The following is a 21,979-nucleotide window of genomic DNA, read 5'->3' as shown; positions in this document are numbered from 1 at the left end:
CATGTTGACTTTACGTTCGGTTTTAAATAGAAAAAAATAAGAAAAATTGCTCTATTAAAAATGCCACGTCCTCAGTTATCGTTTCTCTTTATTCCCTCCTTCCTCTCCTGCGCCCTCCACTCGCCAATGGGAACTGAGTGGGACTGGAGGACTGGGGCTGGAAGCAGAGCACCCAGGACCTGACTGTAGTCTGCTTTGTAATTGAATGAGTGCAGCATGAGCTGCGGTTGGGGGGGGGGCAGCAGCAGGCATGGGAATACGTAACAGCTTTTAGAGAAAAAGCCCACAAGAAAGAGAGAGAGCGAGAGTGAGAGAGAGGCTGAGCAGCAGAATGGAGAAAGATGCCGCTCAGACTCTGAACTGCAGGGCCAAATGCATGAGCTCACGGATTGGACTGGAGGTTCTCGGGCCGCTCAATGTCAACCTGCACTCTTCCCACTTAGACACTCACTGACTCATTCTAACCTCAGGTCTGACATATTTGGCACATAAGTATGTAGTCGTGCTATCGCAACATCTCTGCTCGATAGATTACTTATCAAGTCTAGAATAGCATCTTGAGTGTTGAAATACACCCATAAGACATTTGGTCCGTTTGATCATGGGAAACCTCCTGTATGTCCAAAGAACCAAAATAGACTGCGGTTGGCTGTGCTAACTACTATGACATGCACAGTAAATGTAGTGTCTGTTCTGACTCTTATCTTCAAGGACTAAATTCACTCCTAAAAGAGATACGATGGCCATCACACATGCATTGCTTCTTGCACTGCTTCCCCCTGCATTATGTCCATGTGTTTGTGGTTCAATAACATGGTAACAATTACCATCTGCATTTAGAGGTGTTTTGTTAAAGATGAATGTACACACACACACACACACACACACACTCAGGCAGAGGAGCAGTTGATGTTTACGTTGAGTTGTGTGTGTTTCAGGCGTATTACTGTTGTTTACTGGGCTCTCCCCAGTCCTTTCATGGCCCCTGAATGACATTCCCCACTCTGCTGCAATCTCTCTCATTCACAAAATACACAGCCTACCTTCACATTAGACTCCATTCTGGCTTCTACAAAACAACTACCCACAAAGAACCCTTCACCGCTGTGTGCCTGTTCTTTACAGTAGCTGTCTCTGTATATGGTTTGTTCTGTAAAATGTCCATATCCATGTTGTATTTCATCAAAAGCGTCAGCTTGTAGTTCAGCCCCTGTTTTTTCTATTTTTTTTTGACAGGCCGTCCCATTACAACCAGGGGTCCCACTGCTTCTGTTCGCCTCCACCGCCTCTAAGCCGGTAAGACATGACATCGCCTTGTATCCCTTTACACTCATACCAATATATACGGGTTGAAAAATGCAGATTTGTGCACTGATAAGTGCCTTTAATTGGAACGCAGTGGCTGTACAGTAACATGCTATACATGACGTCAGACCTCTGCCTCTGCGCGTCACAGCGATGTATGGGTTTTGACTGACAGCCGTTCTGAACTTGGGCACCTCGAGCAAAAAGAAGGTGCCTCCCGCTAATTTGATAACTTTTGCACATTTTTTGTTGTCTGAGTGAGGGAAATGCTGTAGGTTAAGAGGACTTAGAAAGATGAGACGTTGAGGATTATTATAAATACCTCTTTGATGTCATACAAGCAAGCCGAACACCTGCGAGTCCAAGTGCATAGCATAAAACAGATGCCCTATCCAGTGTCAACGTTTATGATCACTGTTTGATGTACAGTTACAAGATGACATGGTTCCATACCCTGGGTTGTTCTGAACAGAATGAGCCTGTTTGTCTATTGTGAAGAAAATTCACTGCGGCACACGCACCCGAATGCAGTTATGGCTCCTTTCTATAGCAACACACGTGCTCCGCCCACCTGAGGATCTGTCGTTTTCAGCCATCTATTTCCTGTGTTTGAAGGGCCCAAAATCCACTTGTCTCTTAAATCATGCTGGATTGATTGCCTTCATTTTACTCCTGCAACTCGTTCATGCTCTTGCTTGTGCCTGTTGTTTTCTCCCATTAACGTTACGACCACAGAAATGTTTGTAAGGACCTGTCAAACACACCCCGGTAATGGTTGAAATGGGCTCAGTGGAATACGTCGTCTTTCTGTTGAATCTATAAGAACACTTAACTCTATAAGAACACATTTAACACATCGTCTCGACACTTCTCACAAGATAAGAAAATTACTTTATTTTGATGGGTGTTCATGTTTTGTGAAGTAATCATTTAATACAGTTGAAATGTTTACAAATTAGATGACCTGAAATGAAAACAACTTTGGAAAATGAACACTTGGATTATAGTGATATGTCTGGCCTTAATGGCCATGTACTCTTATAATCTCTACCCAGCACAGCCAGAAGAGAACTAGCCACCCCTCAGAGTCTGGGTCCTCTATAGGTTTCTTCCTAGGTTCCTGCCTTTCTAGAGAGTTTGTCCTAGCCGTGCTTCTACATCTGCATTGTTTGCTGTTTGTGGTTTTAGGATGAGTTTCTGTTTAGCACTTTGTGACATCTTCTGATGTAAAAAGGGCTTCATAAAAAAAATAGATATTGCAAACACTGTAAAGTATGTGTAGCTAGGTGTAATCGAGAGCCACGCATGTTGATTTTTAATCTGAGGGTATCCTGCTATTGACACTTGTTGAATTATACAACAGAATGTGACAACAGTAATTACTGAGGTAGTCTAGACAGAGCAGGTGAGTGCAGGCAGGCTGAGACAGAGCAGGTGAGTGCAGGCAGGCTGAGACAGAGCAGGTGAGTGCAGGCAGGCTTGAGACAGAGCAGGTGAGTGCAGGCAGGCCGAGACAGAGCAGGTGAGTGCAGGCAGGCTTGAGACAGAGCAGGTGAGTGCAGGTAGGCCGAGACAGAGCAGGTGAGTGCAGGCAGGCCGAGACAGAGCAGGTGAGTGCAGGCAGGCCGAGACAGAGCAGGTGAGTGCAGGCAGGCCGAGACAGAGCAGGTGAGTGCAGGCAGGCTGAGACAGAGCAGGTGAGTGCAGGTAGGCTGAGACAGAGCAGGTGAGTGCAGGTAGGCCGAGACAGAGCAGGTGAGTGCAGGTAGGCTGAGAGAGCAGGTGAGTGCAGGTAGGCTGAGAGAGCAGGTGAGTGCAGGTAGGCTGAGACAGAGCAGGTGAGTGCAGGTAGGCTGAGACAGAGCAGGTGAGTGCAGGTAGGCCGAGACAGAGCAGGTGAGTGCAGGTAGGCTGAGAGAGCAGGTGAGTGCAGGTAGGCCGAGACAGAGCAGGTGAGTGCAGGTAGGCTGAGACAGAGCAGGTGAGTGCAGGTAGGCTGAGACAGCAAGTTATTGGTGGTTGCAGCCATGTTAATTCAGTCAAATATACCCATTCTACAGTATTTTTTTAAATTACACAGCTTTTTTTCATTTTTTTCAGCTTAAACACATTCCTGATTCCATTAGGGAAAAGTATATATATATATATTTGCATTCTAAGAAAAATTAATTTAATACCAGAATTCACACCAAAATCCCTGAACTCCATTATTTGTCAGTCAATATCTGATGGATTTAAACTGTTGAGTATATTCAACCATTGTCCAACTATTGCATTTATTAGAATCGTTTTAAAATATATTTTAAAAATGTAATGGCTGTTGCTACTTTCTACACACACCACAATTATGACCTGTTTCTGATGCCAACCTGAACCAGATTGCGATTTATCATGGACCGTTTTTGGATTGTGTAAAGTGTAATTGTGTGATGGCGGGGATGCAGGGTTGTGATCCAACCAAAATAACTACAAGTGTGCTTACTCTATTTCCTCAATGGCACAGCTAGGAGAGATAAACAATTTTAAACTTAGTTGAAGACTCTTTGATGCATTGAAATTACTTAGGAGCTGTGCACGCTTTGCAGAGGTATGCCATCTTTGTTGCACCTACCCCACATTTTCCAGGAATATTCTTATGTTACTGAATGCATCTGGAGTATTTTCAAATGTTGTCATCAACAAATGCAGCAAAAAGTACAGAATGTAAAATGCACATAAAATCAAGTGTAAAGTTCAGATTCAGTCTTGTGTCAGGTGAACTGTTGTGTCCTCACCTGTGGTCTGATCATTTTCCCATAATCTCCAAACTGTTCCCTTTCAATTGCTACCACGGCTATGCTTTTATTTTTTCTGAAAGAAACATTTCAATTTAGCCCTGTTACATACACCTCTTGGAGGGAACACAACACCCTGCTACATCTCAACTCCCTGTGGAGTGAAAAAAAGTATGTGATCGTAGGTGCGGGGAAGGACGACAGGCAGAGAAAAATACCGTTCACAGGGAATGTATTACTCCTAAACACAGTAAGTTGGGTTAGTTGGAAAAAGGCTCTGGACGGAACCAAAGCAAAGAAAGTAAAAGTTAAGAGTCCCCTCTCCTACCTTACCTGCCTTCCCACTTCTAACCTGACCTTTAGTACCACCTGGCGTGCTAACCAAAGTACAGGGGGTGGTCCACCCAGGTCTTACCTAGTGTGCATAGACAGACTAAATACTACAGGTTATGTATGCCCGCAGGCCTCTTGCCTAAACACTCCCAAGGTGCGTTCCCCTTCCCCCCCTGGGAACAAATGAAACAGAATAATAACTAATACTTAGTGAACAATTTCAATAACCAAAAACGAAGTCCTATTGGCAAACACATACCTCCAAAGGAGCAGCTACGAAATAATATCCACAAAACTTTTAGTGACCGCCACAACAATCAACACAGGACATAAAAAAAGAAGCTCCCTTCTGAAAAAGGAACACTGGCTTTTATCAAGCTGGAGTAGGAGTTGGTAATTGAAGAGCCAGCGGTTTCCCCTGATGAGAGGGAGGGGTCAGAGCTCCAATCAACGATGGGGCCGACCAATCAGCTGCTTTAGGATTCCAGGAAGCCATTTACTGAAATACACACACATACAAACCCACAACAACACAGAACCTGGGGAACGTAACAAGCCCTGTCCATATAGGCCAATTGCCACAAGTGTAACGGGTTAAATGACGTACTTTCTTCCAGTCTTGTGATAGCCTATTTATGTGTACCCTAATAATTGTGAAGCATTTGTTAGTGTGTACCCCATCAAACTTAAAGAATTTTGAAGAATTTGTTAGTTGTTTAAGTTTTTCAAGGGATTTCAGTATCTAGGTCATGGCGGCAGATAACCTAGTGGTTAGAGAGTTGGGCCAGTAACCGAAAGGTTGCTGGATCGAATCCCTGAGCTGACAAGGTAAAAATCGGTCTTTCTGCCCCTGAGCAAGGAACTGTTCCTGGGCGCTGAAGACGTGGAGGTCAATTATGGCAGCACCTCTCTGATTGAGGGGTTGGGTTAAATTCAGAAGACGCATTTCAGTTGTACAGCTCACGAGTTATCTTTCCCCTTCTTTGAAAAATAATGAAGATATGAATCAAATTATCTACCAAACATAGTTTCATGACTTTGTTTTCAACATCCTCCATGAGCAAAATACCACTGGGCTTCCCCAAATACGGAAATCATGAAATACCACTTGGCGAAAACAGGTTTAATCAACTTTTTTTTCACATCATTTCAACCCCCCCCCCAAATAAAAAATGTGATGACATTGAATCAACATTGGAAAATCAATGTAAGGGAATTTTAATTTTTTTAATTTGACCTAACTTTTAACCTAAATCCAATGACATGGTTAATTTTTGGGTTGATTTCACGTTAAATTCACGTCATTTAAACAACTACACGTTGAACTGACGTCTGTGCCCAATGGGATCAGATTTATTGTTTTTTAATCTGGTTAGTTTTAGGGATCCTCCTGTGTTTCATGATTCATTATGTCATTATGTGGTGGAAAATACCTTCCTGATTTGATTCCCCTACTGCTTTAGGACATTTTATACCCTCTTTATTAGGAGGGAAAACCCTTTTGGGTATTTTGGGTAGTTTACACACAAAGGCTCTTAATGGGCCTACCAGGAAGTACACTCCCGGGGCTAAATTAGAGGCTACCCAGAGAGGGTGGCTTGCTGCTGGTACAGGGCCTGCTTCTTTTCAGTCTGTCTCCAAGGCCCTGGGTTCAGTGGCAACAGGAAAGACCCCCCTACTCCTATAGTCGTCTGTGAGTTTTCCCAATTTGCCCAGCATCACAGGGCCAAGGCCTAACCCCAGGCAACTATGTGCACCAGGAAAGTGTTCTGTTCTGTTCCAGCCCCGGCCCTGTCTCAGTGGTGTAGTAATTAATACTGCCCCAAGAGGACAGTAGGCACACATGGAACCACACTAGGAAGCCCCGGCGGGGTACTAAATGCACCAAATGGCAGCAGAAGCAATTTATGGAATGTACTCAATGCATTCAAGTAGCTAAGCCCCCATAATAGGACGTTCATAAAGGTTACATGTAATAAGTTACATTTGGGGAATCTTTGAAGTCTCAAGCATCAAGGCTTCCTCTCCAGTCTTAATTCATGTCAGATCTAAACCGGAATTAGCCTCTTTGACATTAATAAGAGAGAACTTGAGGTTCAGGAGCAATTAAAACTAGGTACACCAGGTGCTAGGACAAACTGCGAAACCAGGGTGCAGAGCAGAAGACTAATTACATCTGCGTCTTGCTGACCAAGAGCGAAGTGTCCCGTCAGCAATTACCAACAATAAGTCCCTCCAGCTCGCACAAACTTTGGCCCAGAGAAGCACAGTGTTTTCATTAACTGAGCTGTGAACCCATGCTTGGTATGCCGGCCAGGCTGGCTGGTCTGAGAGTGTATGTGTACTGCCCAGTGCCCAGTATAGTAGTGACCTCTGGCAGGTAGTTTCCATTCTGCAGTGTTCCCTATTGGGAACTCAGTAGCGTAGCAACATCTGCTACTTTCGTTAGCCCAGTGAAAAGGGGGTCACCCAGGGAAATAGCCATTACCTGGGAGGAAATTGGGGAGGCAAAAGCAAATAAAAGCCCAGAGTTGTCACCATAAATCCCCACAAGGAGGTAGAGCTGTGCTTGCTGCCTTTTGACTGAGCCCCTTTTTTCATACTTTTTAAATTCAGCTTTTTTTAAATCCTGCTCTGCCCACCCCCACTCCTTCCACTCTTGAGGTGTTTGAGGAAGAAAGTTAATGGACTTATCTAACATCTTTCAATTATATTCTGCTCTGCTACTTTGCATATCCTCTCCTCCTCATGAGCCTGTATTAAAATTATTTGATTAACAAGCACGTGAAATTCACTGTAGCTACTATAGCATATCGCTGTCATAGATGCATGTAGCACTATGGTTGCGGTGTCAGCAATTGCTGTCAAGAGGTAACCAACTGTGACTTGTTCATATGTGTGGGTGTTTCTGTGGTATGTGTGTGGGTGCATAATATGCATGTGATGTTTTGTGTGTTGGGAATAGCCTGAAGTCTGACTTTTGTTGGATAAACACTTTCTAAAAGCTCAGACACAGGATTGATAAACGTTAGCCTGCCGACAGTACTTAGCACCTCTGAACGCAGTGTCGGCAGTCAATCTCTTTTGTGTTCACACATTAAACGCCTTGTTAAAATACTCCAAACCAGAAGGGGACAGTAGTGTTGTTTGGCAATGCATATCCGTGCGTATTGCTTATGGTCTACCTTCCAAACTAGCTGTGCTAATGTTGCTATTTTGTAGAAAGCCCTTGCTGATACTAGCCAGATGGCCACAGGTAGATAACTACAATATGACGAAGAAACAATTTAATTAAATCTCCATAATCCCATACTGCCAGTGCCAGCCCATAGCCAAATGTTTAGCTAGCTAACATTAGCATATTCGCTAGCTAGCAAAACATAGCTAGCTAGCTAAGGACACTGCACTCGGCAGCTAACTAAGGCAGCGGTTTCATGGAAACTAGCTAATCCGTTGTGATTTAAGTATAATGTCAATACTAGCTACAGTGGTTAGCTAGCTTGGAGGAAGCATTTAGTGTTGTGTGCATTGCGTCTGTGCACCTAGCTAGCTACCATCCCATAGTCTACATTACATATGAAGTGTGACTGGCTCATCCATGGATGTACGGAGAAAATTGCCTTTTTTTGTTGGCTCCCCCATGTGGGAGTTTGTGCTCTCTGATTGGCTCAAAGTCAAGTTGTTGGCCAGTGGCCACTGAGGAGCATTGGGATTGTACAAGTAGAATCGGTAGGTTGGTCGCTACAGGGTCAACATGTAGCAGGTACCACTTTTGTTCTAGCAAGAGAAGGAATGGCCTCCCACTGTGATAAGTGTTTATTGACACTGAGATTCTCGGTGTGTTTCATTTTCAAGGTTATGATCTTAGTCTAACTGTTATTTTCACACAGCACATCCCGTTGTTGAATTGTTATTGTCACGCTAGACACCCACTTGTCTCTCAAGTCCTTGTATGCCCAATGCCGTCTCTGTCCTGACACAACCCTTTGCACTGCACATGTTACAGCAGCTACACATTCTGCGATACATATTCTGTCGTAAATGCTGAGAGAGCTAGCGAGAATAAGAGCACAGGTGCAGGTGAAGGGAGGGTGTAGGAAGACATAGTTGTGTGGCTGCAGCAGCATGGGCACAGTGCACATTAAAGTCAAACTGAGTAGGGTGTCCTATTTCACAGGCTCAGTTATGTGTTTTGTGTTATAACATCAAGACCTTGCTTCACGGCATGTGCTGCAACACAAGGCCTTTCTGTGTGATGTGGTGGCTGGGATAGAACAGAACAGAGCGCAGTGTGAGGGTCAACAGGTTCAGGAATGATGTTGGCTCTTGACCAACATGTAATGCTCAAATGGGTCATTGACATGAACTTAGAAGACAGGAAGTTCTTGTGTTCTTACTGTGTTAAACTTACTGTGTCTAATCAATGTGCATACTGTGTATTCAACCAGACATCCCTATTGGTATTATACTGCCAAATACTGTATTGACCTCCCATTTATAAAGCATGCATTAGAAATACATTTTGAATGTGCCCTTGAAGTTACAGTACCTTCAGAAAGTATTCACACCCCTTGCTTTTTCCAAATGTTGTTCTGTTACAGCTTGAATTTAAATTGATTAAATTGAGATTTTGTGCCACTGGCTTATACACAATACCCCATAATGTCAAAGTGGAATTATGATTTTAGATTTCTTTTAAACAAATTAAATAAAAATAAAAATCTGAATGTCTTGAGTCAATAAGTATTCAACCCCGTTGTTATGTCTAGCCTCAATAAGTTCAGGAGTAAACATTTGCTTAACAAGTCACATAATAAGTTGCATGGACTCACTCTGTGTGCAATAATAGTGTTTAACATGATTTTTGAATGACTACCTCATCTCTGAACCCCACATATACAATTATTTGTCAGGTCCCTCAGTCAAGCAGTGAATTTCAAATACAGATTAATCGACAAAGACCAGGGAGTTTTTCCAATGCCTCGCAAAAAAGGGCACCTATTGGTTGATGGGTATAAATAAATAAAAATCTGACAATGAATTTCCCTTTGAGCATAGTGAAGTTCTTAATTACACTTTGGATGGTGTACCAATACACCCAGTCACTACAAAGATACAGGCGTCCTTCTTAACTCAGTTGCCAGAGAGGAAGGAAACCACTCAGGGATTTCACCATGAGGCCAATGGTGACTTTAAAACAGTTACATAGTGTAATGGCTGTGATAGGAAAAAACTGAGGATGGATCAAGAACGTAGTAGTTACTCCAAATACTAACCTCAATGACAGAGTGAAAAGAAGGATGCCTGTACAGAATAAAAAACATTCCGAAATATGCATCCGGTTTGCAATAAAGCACTAAAGTAAAACTGCAAAAAATGTGGCAAAGAAATGAACTTTATGTCCTGAATACATAGAGTTATATTTTGGGCAAATCCAACAGAACACATCACTGAGTACCGCTCTTCATATTTTCAAGAATGGTGGATGCTGCATCATGTTATGGGTATGCTTGTCATCAGCAAGGACTTGGGAGTTTTCTTTAGGGTAAAAAGAAACGGAATAGAGCTAAGCACAGGCAAAATCCTATAGGAAAACCTGGTTCAGTCTGCTTTCCAACAGACACTGGGAGACAAATGTACCTTTCAGCAGGACAATAACATAAAACACAAGGCCAAATATACACTGGAGTTGCTTATCAAGGTGACATTGAATGTTCAAGAGTGGCCTAGCTACGGTTTTGACAAAAATCGGCTTGAAAATCAATGGCAAGACTTGAAAATAGCTGCCGAGCAAATATCAACAACCAACTTGAAGGAGCTTGAAGAATTTTCTAAAAGAATTATGTGCAAATATTGTACAATCCAGGTGTGCAAAGCTCTTTGAGACTTACTTATAAAGACTCACAGCTGTAAACACTGCCAAAGGTGATTCTAACATGTACTGACTCAGGGGTGTGAATACTTATGTAAATGTGATATTTCTGCATTTCATTTTCAATAAACGTGCAAAGAATTCTAAAAACATGTTTCCACTTTGTGCAGCACAAAACGGCAGTTACGGTTCTGCCTGTGCAAGAGTTGAACTATTGTCGACCCTCTGACGTTTGAGCAAATTGCTCATACTTGTTAAGTCGACCTTGTACTAGACCGTCCTCAAAATACCAATGTAATTGGTGGTATGCCCCTCAGTCTCTGTAGTTATCCTGTTATTGGCTGGTGAACTTAATCCAGTGGTTCATTACTGTTAATGGTTGCAACAGGAGATACAAAGCCTAAAGATAATTTTATGTCAAAACTTTGAAATGTATTGTTTGCAGGGTGTTGTGTTATTTATTGTTTACATATTATGTTCACGAGGATCCAGCACTCTTTAGTAAAAATAAGAAGTGAGTATGTTATTTGCCATTATAAATAGTTTTATTCATCTACACACCACTGTGTATTTGACTGCAAGATGTGAAATTGAGGTTGAAATTGAAATGTGAAATTTTGTTGCCTATAATTTAGAGCTGCAATGTGAAGAAGATGAATACACCATCTTTTGGCTTTCTTTTATTAGACCCTTGCATCGCTAGTTTGAGGACAATGGAACTTCAAAACTAGGCCAATCACTACAAGTTTCTATTCCATCCCATCACTGGCATACTGCCAAAAGCTCATGATAGGGGAAATCTGATATGAGTTTTAATTTAGTATCTTCATGCACGACAGGCCAGATAGGCAAATAGAAGGGACACAGTTGAGCAGGTATTAATCTCTGCTACTTTTCCTTACTAATTTTGGTTTTATCAAGACGGCTGATTATGTTGCCTCTCCTCTGCGGTGCTCTTCTGTTTGCACTTGAAGAGAGGACAAACCTTTAGAGTGTCTTTTGAGTGAGTGAAGATTAGTGGGACTTCTTCTTTAATTTAATACATTTACAGGGTCCAAATGACTCCCTACGGGTCTATGTTATAGTCTGTGTTATATGCAGTCACACATACTCTGTTATGTTCAGTTAAACATATTTTAATCACACGTGCTATTTATAAATTAATATCTGATTTCAAACTGTGAGTTATTATTTTCACACTGTTGCCTCACTGTAGCCCACTGTGCACCCCACACCAACTCATTCTAGTTACCGCTCCACTCTCTTATTCTCACTCCATGTGACTCGTCATGCCCTTGGGCCCTAATTCTATTTGCACTGGTTATTGTGTTTGTTTAACGTTTGGATTGTGTTTGGTCTCCTGTGAGCAGTGGAATAGCAATAGAGGCATGCGAGTCAGTCAGGGATGAGTGAGTCGGGTTAGCGGGCAGTGAGGAGTTAGCAATAGAGACTCATAACAATGCCTCTGCCCTAACCGCTACTCCCCTCTCTCCCATCTCTGTATCCCCTCTCTCCACTCTATCGCTCATTATCACCTTGGCTGTGTACATTTTCTCATTAGCCCCGTAAATATGAGGGAATTGTCTTGTGTGGTGCCGGTGCCGGCTTGGCTGAAGGAATATTCACACAGCTTGATTGTGCCAAGCCTGCTGCTGGTGGTGGGGCTGACGTGGGCTACTAACAGTTCACTCTTATCTCCCATTAGGCCTGCTGAGACAAGGGTCCACAGTCACACCGTCTACACTAGTAACCATCCACATAAATCGTAGAGCAGGAGTGCTGATCAAGGATCAGTTTTGTCATTTAGATCTTAATAATTACAGTGCATTCGGAAAGTATTCAGACCCCTTCCCTTTTTCCACATTTTGTTACGTTACAGCCTTATTCCTGTTTTTAGACATTTTTGGAAATGTTTAAAACATTTAAAACAGACATACCTTATTTATATAAGTATTCAGACTCTTTGCTATGAGACTGGAAATTGAGCTCAGGTGCATCCTGTTTCCATTGATCATCCTTGAGATGCTTCTTCAACTTGATTGAGTTGTACAGAGCCCACCTGTGGTAAATTCAATTGATTGGACATGATTTGAAAAGGCACACACCTGTCTATATAAGGTCCCACAGTTGACAGTGCATGTCAGAGCAAATACCAAGCCATGAGGTCGAAGGAATTGTCCGTAGAGCTCCGAGACAGGATTGTGTCGAGGCACAGATCTGGGGAAGGGTATAAAAAACATGTCTGCAGCATTGAAGGTCCCAAAGAACACAATGGCCTCCATCATTCTTAAATGGAAGAAGTTTGGAACCACCAAGACTCTTCCTAGAAGCTGGCCGCTTGGCCAAACTGAGCAATCGTGGGACAAGGGCCTTGGTCAGAGAGGTGACCAAGAACCCGATGGTCACTCTGACAGAGCTCCAGAGTTCCTCTGTGGAAAACCTTACGGAAGGACAACCATCTCTGCAGCACTCCAGCAATCAGGCCTTTATGGTAGAGTGGCCAGACGGAAGCCACTCCTCAGTAAAAGGCACATGACAGCCCACTTGGTTTCTCAGACCATGAGAAACAAGATTATCTGGTTTAATTAAACCAAAATTGAACTGTTTGGCCTCACATCTGGAGGAAACATGGTGGTAGCAGCATCATGCTGTGGGGATGTTTTTCAGCGGCAGGGACTGGAAGACTAGTCAGGATCGAGGGAAAGATGAACGGAGCAAAGAACAGATAGAACCTTGATGAAAACCTGCTCCAGAGCGTTCAGGACCTCAGACTGGGGCGAAGGTTCAACTTCCAACAGGACAACGACCCTAAGTACACAGCAAAGACAACGCAGGAGTGGCTTCGGGACAAGTCTCTGAATGTCCTTGAGTGGCCCAGCCAGAGCCTAGACTTGAACCCGATCGAACATCTCTGGAGAGACCTGAAAATAGCTGTGCAGCGACGCTCCCCATCCAACCTGACAGAGCATGAGCGGATCTGCAGAGAAGAATGGGAGGAACTCCCCAAATACAGGTGTGCCAAGCTTGTAGCGTCATACCCAAGAAGACTTGAGGCTGTAATTGCTGCCAAAGGTGCTTGAACAAAGTACTGAGTAAAGGGTCTAAATACTTATATAAATGTGATATTTCAGATTTGTTGTTATTTATACATTTGCAAAAATTTAGAAACAATGTTTTTGCTATGTCATTATGGGATATTGTGTGTTGATTGATGAGGAAAAAAAACAATTAAATACATTTAACGTAACAAAATGTGGGATGCTGGCCTTCTAGGCAGAGTTGCAAAGAAAAAAGCCATATCTCAGACTGGCCAATAAAAATAAAAGATTAAGATGGGCAAAAGAACACAGACACTGGACTGAGGAACTCTGCCTAGAAGACCAGCATCCTTGGGTCACCTCATCTCTGTTGACATTGAGACTGGTGTTTTGAAGCTAATGAAGCTGCCAGTTCTGGACTTGTGAGGCATCTGTTTCTCAAACTAGACACTCTAATGTACTTGTCCTCTTGCTCAGTTGTGCATCGGGGCCTCCCACTCCTCTTTCTATTCTGGTTAGGGCCAGTTTGCGCTGTTCTGTGAAGGGAGTAGTACACAGCGTTGTACAGGATCTTCAGTTTCTTGGCAATTTCTCGCATGGAATAGCCTTAATTTCTCAGAACAAGAATAGACTGACGAGTTTCAGAAGAAAGGTCTTTGTTTCTGGCCATTTTGAGCCTGTAATCAGACCCACAATGCTGATGCTCCAGATACTCAACTAGTCTAAAGAAGGCCAGTTTTATTTTACCTTCATTTAGCTAGTCAGTGATGAACAAATTCCTATTTTCAATGATAGCCTAGGAACAGTGGGTTAACTGCCTTGTTCAGTGGCAGAATGACAGATTTTTACCTTGTCAGCTCAGGGATTTGATCTTGAAACCTTTCAGTTACTAATCCAACACTCTAACCACTAGGCTACCTGCCACCCCAATTATTGCTTCTTTAATCAGAACAATAGTTTTCAGCTGTGCTAACATAATTGCAAAATGGTTTTCTAATGATCAATTAGCCTTTTAAAATTATAAACTTGGATTAGCTAACACAACGTACCACTGGAACACAGGAGTGATGGTTGCTGATAATGGGCCTCCATACGCCTATGTAGATATTCCATTAAAAATAGTAGTCCCAGTGTCTGGTGGAAAGCAGACTGAACCAGGGACTTTGCCCGTGCTTAGCTCCATTCCGTTTCTTTTTCTATCCTGAAAAACTCCAGAGTCCTTCACAGGCATACAGATAATTATACGTGTGTGCTACAGAGATGAGGTAGTCATTCAAAAATCATGTCAAACAGTATTATTAGAAACAGAGTGAGTCCACCGTATGTCCAAAAAGCAGTGGATGTAACCCCGAACACATACATCACACTGAACAAAGTGCTCTCCAGCTCAGGATCAAAGGCCATGATGATGATGATGATGAATGGCGCATATTACATGTGGCTGGTAGGTAACAGGACCCACCTAGATTGGGATGGTTTTTATTATAGATGAGTGGATGGAGAGTGTGTGGAGAAGCATGTGGTCTGTAGAGGAGCTTAGGGGACAATCTAAAGAAGGTTGTTTAACAAGGAGGTATTTATTTTGATGGACTGAGACAAGGTTCAGATTGTATGCTGGAACATTACTGGGGATGTTTCTGAATCGCCACTCTGAGGTAAACGACCCCCTCCACTACATGGACAGTTTCTACCCCAGAGGAGATGGCTGTAACATGTCTATTTTCCAACCTGATAATTGTGTGATAGTGCTCATATTTGGTTACGCTATCGAACATGCAATCGACTAGTCTGTGACTCTTGTGGTAGTGAACATGTTGGATAAGATTGGAGAAGTCAAAGGAAGCGCAATCTCCGATCGTGTTTCCTCGCAATGAGCGCCATCTGGCGAAAGTGACGTAGAACTACATAGGATTTTATGTCTTCTACTCCAGGGAAACCCATGCGTTGCTTTTTTGTGTGTTGCCATTGTTTCACCTGTTACTTCTACATAATAATAATATATGTTGTTTAGCAGACACTTTTATCCAAAGCGAATTACAGTCATGTGTGCATGCATTTTTCATATGGGTGGCCCTGGGGACCAAACCCACAAGCCTGTCGTTGCAGGCTCCACGCTCTAGTAACTGAGCCATATACGTCCTACGTGTGGTTGTAGACCAACTGAGTGCAGTCAATTCCATTGAAATGTTTTTATTACACTGTCAACAACACTACAGTGTTTGTTTGAGAGATGAGACTGCTGTTAAATCACACTGTTCAATCATTGCAAAACAAAGTGCATTGAAGAAAACAATCTGAATGTACTGCGGATGTTATCACTCAGCCGGTATAGATCACATTTTTTCAAATCAGATCCAGGGCCAGTGGATAATTGGATATCTGGGAGGCTGAGACAGAACATCAGAGATGCTGTCTGCTGAAGCAAAGCGCTCCCCTGGGCCATTCAATCATATCCTACTAAGAGCCACTGGACCTACCTCCATGACTCAAAATCAATGTTCTGAGGACAAAATGATCACTCAGTTGTACTGTATGCAGTATGAATGATACTCCCGACTGTACCACTAGAGGGTAGTAGTGTAGTCTCGGTGGCAGAGTCAGTGAAGACGTCATATTGGATTGGGTGGTTTGCAGCAGCACTTGCCTTATGTCTAGGGTGTAGTTGAAGGCTTTGGATGTAGTCAAATTTTAACTATATCACTTCTGTGATCACATTTGAACGAGAAAGCTGTTAAAGTTAAATATGCAATTTGCATAAGCAAACTTCAGAACACTGTTCAATTGGAATAACTTATGACTCTGTAGCACTGACTGACGGGCAGAGAGGCCATGAACAAAGGCCCTGACTGCAGATTGATTGGCGTCTAAGTGACTCAGCCACTCTATTTCAGGGTTCCCAATCAACCGTCTCATGTGATGTGTGAGGCCAGAAGATCTACTGGTGATTTCCATCATAGATCAGCATTACTTGCACCAGTCAGTCAGTCAGGGGCAATCAAACCATGATGAGATCTGATCTGCCAGTGGCATTCCGTGAACCCCTGCCCTGCCCAAATCAGGAGAAGTGAGCCATCCACCATCCCTTAGCTCTCTCTCTCTGTGCTCCGTATCGATCCCAGTTTGGGCTGAGTTCATTCTGTCCTCGATGCCCTGTCATTAATCTCCATCCCCTCCCTGGTTCGTCCCCCGCTGACCCCCTGTCTCAGTCCGGAGGGGCCAGCTGGGTGGGATGGCGTTAGCTGGAGTGAATGCAGGCAGGCGCAGGCAGCCGGCGAGGCTTGTGACCGACCCAACAGGCTTTCACATAACTAGCAGTGTATATGCCGGGGCGCGAGGGGGGTAACAGAATCCCAACGTGATGTGCTGGGCCCTTAGAGGGGTAAATATAGCAGCACGGGGAGCAGCAACGTTACTGCAGGGCTGTGGGCTGTGAGCTGGAGCTGAGGCCCACGCTGCCTCTCTGTCTGACCGTCCCTCTCTCACTGCCCCTCGCCCTTCTGGAAGAGCTCAGAAGGATCGAGAGAGCACTGCTGCAATCACAATATGAATCTCCCAGCTTGCCCCATTATAAATACATTGCAGTAGGGTTACTGGTCAAATGGCAGGATGTATCACGTTGCGCATCATGAGGCATGGAGCATCTGTTGGCACGTCTTTTCTCTGCACATAATGCACTTATTCGATTTCAAGTACAATACCGTTTCCCCATGAATAGAAGTGCTGTGGTAGAATGTATTTTCCACATTTCATCTAGTTGGGGGGGGGTAGTAAGGCTGTAGTATAGTATATAGTGTGACTAAACAGACCATATATAACCGTCCTGAGGACTGACTGACCTGCCCTTGGGAGAGTAAATCTCTCCACTCCTCTGAGTGGGGCTTGAACTGCAGCCACCCTGCATCTCGCCCTGCAGTGCGTCAGCGGGCTATACTAGTCCAGTATCAGAACAAAGGCCATGACTGCAGATTGATTGGGGCTCTTTAAGTCCAAACCATGATGATGATGCAAATGTTTATTATTACCACGCGCTGGTATGATCACCCTTCCTTTTATGGGGCCGTTAAATGTGTTGATAAGTGATCGTCTTACATCAGGGTGTCATATAATAGGCCTCATGCTTTCCCATGTGCCATTTTGTTGTGGTTAAGAAAGCTAGTTTGCCCTCTTATATTGTCTGGCAGAAAGACAAAATAAAGTGTTTGCCTGATGTTGTTTTGTAAATAGATCCAGGAGTGTCCAGGTGTGACATGTCACTATAGTTACCTCTGTCTCATTATCAGACGCCTTGAAGGGACTTGATGAGCCCTGCATTCAGCCTGGCTTGGTAAACAGCAGTCTACTCTATGGTGTTCATGCCGCAACAGTCTCAGCCATTCAAAGACTCAAAGGGGAAAAAATGCATCTTCAAAGTGCTTCTCTGTGGTAACGGTAACCTTTGTTATCTGCTATTCACCGATCAAGTGAACAAAAAACGATAGCAGTTTGCTCTGTAGATCAACGCGATCTCTTTGTAGCCCCAGTTTTTTTTATTTTTTATGTTCATATCTTTCCCAATATGTCCCTCATACCATCATGGCCGCTTAATCATCCCCAGTTCCCTATTGGCTCATTCATCCCCCCTCCTCTCCCCTGTAACTATTCCCCAGGTTGTGGCTGTAAATGAGAACGTGTTCTCAGTCAACTTACCTGGTAAAATATTGATTTTGATATGGTAGACCTATTACAACTCATCAGTTGTAGTGGTGTAATTGTTATATCTCACGTTTATTCGTTCTTTATTACTGGGAGTTTTTGTATAAATCGTCTATGAAGTCATGTCAAATCTCAAAATATGTATAAATCTTTGATCGTTATTAATAGGAAATATGAGAATATTACCTTTGCATTCAACCTCAAGAGACACTTGCTTACATTTGTATGTATGTACATTTGTATGACATTATTGTTGTATTTTGATATACTTGTAATTACAGTAGCTAATTGTATTACATCTCCAAATGGTAGATATTATGCTATTTAGAATACCAATATGCTAAAGTTGTATCATTACAGCTGGGTGCAGCAGTGTTGAATACCAATTTCTCCCCATCTGACACAAATCACATCGTTTCCACACCCGTTCCATCTCAAGTATTACTTGGTAATAATCCTCACGCTAAGAAAATAGTGTATTATGTGCTCCCCCCTTGGAAGTTTCAAGTAACCTTTTAACTTGAGATCTGGTAACTGAAATCGAGTGCAGATGTTGGATAAGACCTTACTAATCTCCTTGTAAAAATTCAGTGGACCCCGAGCTGGTGTTAAGTTATACAGAGTGACCGTGTCATTCCAATCAATATCAGGAATTCCTCGTTGTTTCCTTGGGGTCAGAGAGCAATCCTTTTGTAGATATGGGCTAGAGTACTACACCAGCTTCCCAAATGGTCATTCAATTCAATCAGAACATTTCTGAACCTTTGACTTTGAAAAACTTACCATGCTATGCCAGGAACAAAATTTCATTGTGATTGTCAATTGTCAATGTTCGTCATAAGGAATTGTGTAGTGTTTTTACACAAGAAAAGTCTCCCGAATCTTACTATACAATTGAACATCATAGCGTAAGCATATTGTATTGTCATTCAAGATCCATTTCGCTCTTAGATATAATCCCAAATGTTCATTGTTCATGTGATTATATTCAACACAAGGTCATCATTGACAATCGGAAGCCAATGCATAATTAGCCTTGAACTAAAACCCAAAATACACAAGAACACAGCGTCTTTCTCCGTCATTATTCAGCAAAGGCTGCAAGATCTTTGGTGGCTGTGATGAAAATAGGAAATTCAACAATATGTACACATCAAATCAACACAAATGAGTCTATGTTAAACAATGCTAAAAACCACTGCAAATTATTCTCCGTAATGGACAATTAAATGTACCTGCAATACACAAAATAAAACCGTTAATGTTCCTCTACAGAGGGAAAGTGCGTACGGCCCAGTACATCACCGGGGCCAAGCTGCCTGCCATCCAGGACCTCTATACCAGGCGGTGTCAGAGGAAGGCCCTAAAAACTGTCAAAGACTCCAGCCACCCTAGTCATAGACTGTTCTCTCTGCTACCGGACGGCAAGTGGTACCGGAGCGCCAAGTTTAGGTCCAAGAGGCTTCTAAACAGCTTCTACCCCCAAGCCATAAGACTCCTGAACACCTAGTCAGATGGCTACCCTCTTTTACGCTGTTGCTACTCTCTGTTTATTATCTATGCATAGTCACTTTAATAACTCTACCTACATGTACATATTACCTCAATTACCTCGATTAACCGGTGCCCCCACACGTTGACTCTGTACCGGTACCCCCCTGTATATAGCCTGTCTATTATTATTTTACTGCTGCTCTTGAATTATTTGTTACTTTTATTTCTTTATTTCTTTATAGGAATTTTTCTTCAGACTGCATTGTTGGTTAAGGGCTGGTAAGTCAGCATTTCACTGCAAGGTCTACACCTGTTGTATTCGGCGCATGTGACAAATAACATTTGATTTGATTTAATGTTAACATTTGAACAGGAACCCATTTAGCTTTGCCTAGCTGTAAACTGTCAATCAACTCAGGACTCTATACATCTCCAAAGCCCAGTCTTTCAGTCCCTCACCTATTTTCTCAATCAAGCTTCTAGATGGTTGCTCACTCTATCAATGGCTAACACAGCCTGTCTTTTCTCAATTAGGCCTGTTCAACACTTTGACAACAGCCATAAGCCTATGGATCATTGTGCTTATAGATCTCTAATCTGTGTGGTACCTCACCGCCAGCCTTGTCACAGTTGCTCAGTGACCTTTGGTGACCTTAGGAAAGACAGTTCTGGAATCCCCCTGGTTTGCTTGTGTGTTCATTCAGCTGCTCTCCTGTTGTCTCTCCTTATAGATAAGAGTGACTAATACTAATCACTGGCTGTCTAGACAGGTATGCATGGCTCACTGGGATCCATCATGGCTGCCACTGCTGAGTCACACGGGTGATGGCTTCACTCTTTTTATAGGTGTCTACGGGATTCTTTAGATAAACACACTCCAACCAGACAATGCCTAGGTGGTCACTGACTCACTGCGGTCGTGATCTGAATCCCGTCATGTCGGCCGCAGCTAACTTATTTTCATGCTCGTTGACGTCATCGATTAAGTTTCTGTGAAAAACTCTCTCGTTTTTTTTACAGTGTTGGCCTAGCTCCCGGTGTGTCTGAATGAATATGCATTAAAACTAAGCACTCAGGTGTGGAGGACGGCTGGCATTTGACGTGGAGACTGTGGAGAGTAGCGCTCAGAAGTTGGGCTCTGAGTGATGAGGGATGGGAGGGATCCTGACACTTTGAGTCAGCCCTTATTCAGTGTGCAATGCCTGTCATGATGCGCCCCCTGCACGTTTCATCACTGTCGCACAGAGAATGCCACAGCTCGGCGAAGGGGGAGAAGGAGCGACGCCCACAGTAAAATACACCGTCTTCAGCCGTCTTCCCCACAGTACAATACTGCACTTTCACCCCCAGGTTATGATTGCTTCCCTCGGTGCATATAGCAAGTGTGATTTATGTTCCCATGTTCAGTTGGTCACCTTGAAACGAGCATTCAAGAAGTCCTCTGATAGGGAATGAATTTTTCCATAATCCTGCCTCTGGAAAGTTTCACTCGTACCTCTTTTCCTGGATTTGAACAGTGATTTTTGCACACTTTTACGATTTCATTCATTATGATTCCAGTATTTGAAGGTTGTTTCTTTTAACGGTTCTCATGAAGGCTTTATTCACGATTGCGTTGTAGGTTTTGAAGGATTCATGCTTGGACTAGTGGAGTGGATGATGGAAATCACGCCTGGGGAAAGTGTGAATCCTGCAATGAGAAAAGCATACAGCCGACACTACCTGCTGTGTCCTTTCCCATCAAACAACGCACGCACGCACATACACACATCTGGAGGATGTATTGATGACACCCCAGCCTCAGACACAGGGGTTAGTGTTCCCCTGCGGAGAGCCCTCAGTGAGCGCATGCAGACATTATGGTCACTAGGACACCTAAAGGACAGTGGCCAGGTGCCAGTGAGTCTGCGAGGCGCCTGACTCATCGCCCTCCCCCCCCACTGACAGACGCAGAGGGCATCATGACGCACAAACACACACACACACACCACAGCCTCGCTGCCCCGCTCAGTTATGCGCTGCTCACAGAGCGCCACCGCTAAATATTATGGAGGGTCTGAATTACGGGTGGACATTAAAATAGGAGCTTTAAAAATCTCCGCCCGCAAGTCACTTCCATGTTTCCAGACTCCCATATATTTGAAAACCGAAACCTCTCCCCCGGTCTGGATTTATCATTGCCCCATCGCTGAGGTGCTACTGGCCCCATAAGGAGATGTACAACACCCATGGAACCCTGGGATCAGTTACACTGTCAATCCCCTGGGCACTGCATGATCAAAGGCAGGCGATGGAGCACCAGTCCCTGTCTGCCCCATCCCCTGCCTAATAAAGCCGTCAGGGGAAGAAAATCCAGAGATTTCTGTTCATCAACACTCCTGTCAGCTGACAAATAATTAAGAATCAAGGGCAAGGCAGAAGGCATAAAATGCAGTGTACATAGGGCGAGCCTCAATGGCAAGTATCATCAA

At 43.4% G+C, this 21,979-nt stretch overlaps 1 protein-coding gene across 5 annotated transcripts in view; it reads left to right on the top strand.

Moving 5' to 3' along the window:
- tspan9a (tetraspanin 9a) overlaps positions 1-21,979 on the top strand; it is a 290,456-nt gene that overhangs the window by 29,353 nt on the left and 239,124 nt on the right. For 4 of the 5 annotated variants that reach the window (XM_071343860.1, XM_071343857.1, XM_071343861.1 and 1 more), the window contains exon 2: positions 1,237-1,296. The exons of the other annotated variant lie outside the window; for it this stretch is intronic. The gene's annotated coding sequence lies outside the window, so the exon portion shown is untranslated. The remainder of the gene's footprint in view (positions 1-1,236; positions 1,297-21,979) is intronic. 5 annotated transcript variants of the gene reach the window in all.

The sequence above is a fragment of the Salvelinus alpinus genome, chromosome 15 (genome assembly GCF_045679555.1).
Source record: "Salvelinus alpinus chromosome 15, SLU_Salpinus.1, whole genome shotgun sequence".
NCBI lineage: Eukaryota > Metazoa > Chordata > Actinopteri > Salmoniformes > Salmonidae > Salvelinus > Salvelinus alpinus.
This window is presented reverse-complemented; position numbering and strand designations above follow the sequence as displayed.